Source organism: Berghia stephanieae, chromosome 5 (genome assembly GCF_034508935.2).
Source record: "Berghia stephanieae isolate SIO BIC M18660-M18661 chromosome 5, UCSD_Bste_1.3, whole genome shotgun sequence".
NCBI classification, from domain to species: Eukaryota; Metazoa; Mollusca; class Gastropoda; order Nudibranchia; family Aeolidiidae; genus Berghia; species Berghia stephanieae.
The window spans coordinates 85,000,866-85,003,365 of NC_088364.1; positions in this window are offsets into that span (position 1 = coordinate 85,000,866).

Sequence of the window (2,500 nt, forward strand, 5' to 3'; positions counted from 1 at the left end):
TGATCATTTCTTTTGTGATGAAAATAATTTAAGGTTAATCCTTGATTACATGTCCACGATCCCCCATGCTGCAATGACAACATTGGCTACTTTTACTTTTATCGCTTACTTACGTGTACTATTCTTGGCTTCACCGCCATGCAATGACAGAACACACCAAATCTCACTTTGACAAGATGACCTTTACGTCAAATATCGATCAATTCAAATGACCCTTAACCTATCAAAAAGTCTCACTTTTGAGACTTCCATGATGTCTCATGTTTATAACTCTTTTGACACGTTCGGGGGGCGGTAGAGAGAGAGAGAGAGAGAGAGAGAGAGAGAGAGAGAGAGAGAGAGAGAGAGAGAGAGAGAGAAAGAGAGAGAGAGAGAGAGAGAGAGAGAAGCATCGAAATCTAGCACTATTTAAAGTAAAAGTTTTCTGTCCAAAATGGTCAGTGTATTATAGCTAGATTGTGCTGCTTTCGTCCACTGGTCCAAGAGTAACAAAGGAGAAAACGAGGACACGGGATCAAACACTACGACTTACATACAGAGTACAACTTAATAAATTGAATGTTATCGCGATCAGTGCATCGGGAATCGCTGGTCGGTACAATTGAATCAAGGTGGATTGCATTTAGAAATATCAAATGCTGATTAAATCAACACGCTGTGAAATTGGGCGACTAAGGCCAGTTGGGGTGGCTGAGACCAGTCTTTTAATACCGCCCCCCCCCCCCCTCCCCGGCCAACCTGATAAAAAAAATTTTAACGAATAATATGGTAAAGTTTAGATTCATCATTTGATATATTTCACTCTTCCTCACACTTTAGAAAAAGAACAGCGGACGGGCTATTTCAATGTCAAGATATATCATATAAATATGTGTAAACAGTGGTCTTAAAGCCCTATTTTTGTCTCGAGGGTCTATTCCAAGGGAAGACTGGAATAACCCAAGCGTCAGACGCAGTGCAGCGCCGCAATTTGAGCTAGGGCGAGGTGATGCCACACAGCACAGCGGCGGGTGATCGAACTCGGTACCTTTCGGGTACGAAGCAAAGACCGTAACGCTGAGCCAAGCTGCTCTTACAAAAACGAGTTCCTAATCATACTTATTAAAATCGATTGATACTTCTAGAAAGTATTTTTTAAGTAACTAAATTATTCAGTATCAATTTTGTACCGAGGCCGAATCTCACCATTGCTAACAACTTGCTATCATCATGCAAGAATTGATGAAGCCACAGGCAACACACCTATAAAAATAATCATAACGGGAGCACCTTCAACAACAAGACTCAAATCGAGACCTTTCCACCTAACGAAAATCGTATACTTCAGCGTGGAGGAGAACTGGAGAGAAATGTGGAACAGGAAAACACCAAGAGGAGGAAACATCATAAAAGATCCCACGAAAAGAATGCCTACATTCCACAACGCCAGGACATACTGGGTTACCTCAACAAATCGCCTTTTAACACGACATGGCAGAACTGCACCAAATATTTACAGATGGAAACAGGGAACTGTGATGCCTGCAGGAAATGTCAGCAGCTCCAGAGACCAGAGATCACATCGTCCTCCACTGTCCAGTAACTAAACTTGAAGGTGGTTATGACACAGTTCTTAGGGCGGAGGATGACTTTCGAAGCTGGGTTAACGAAATGAATTTGGAGGTGTAGCCATACGCTACTACTACTACTACTACTACTACTACTACTACTACTACTACTACTACTACTACTACTACTACTACTACTACTACTACTACTACTACTACTACTACTGCTGCTGCTGTTGTTACTACTACTACTACTACTACTACTACTACTACTACTACTACTACTACTACTACTATCCTCTTTTGTCCTCTGGCACTTCTCTACCGTCTTTACTACAGTTACTACCCTCTACAACATTGTACGCTACGCTTGTATTTCTGTTCTCTTCCAAATTGCTTGTTTCAAATACATGAGTCAGATTTACGCCTTTTTGTTGTTTAAAATTGTTTAAATTTGCTTTTTAAAATCTGGAACGCTATAAGATTTCAGTCTGTCCTGTATATTTTTATTAAATGAATACGATTTTTTTTTTAAAACATGTTTCAATTTGATTGTGGTCCAAAGACTGTTGTTAAAATTGTTTTAATAGGGAATGAGATTAGCGGAAGAGTAGCGTCCCTTGATTGGACGTCATCCGGCGGAAAAGTTATTAGAGAGAGAACGTCATGTTGGTTGTGCGCTTCCGCGAGGATGATAAACGCATGCGCACAACCAACATGACGTTCATCGAGGACGAGAGACGCATGCGCACAACCAACATGACGTTCTCTCTCTAATAACTTTTCCGCCGGTGACGTTACAGACTATAGGTGACGTCCAATCAAGGGACGCTACTCTTCCGCTAATCTCATTCCCTATAATCACAACGCAGAATGTTGAAGTGTGCGTCTAACACTTTATTTAATAAAATTTAATTATATCTAATATTTTCTTGGTTTTAACATACACATCT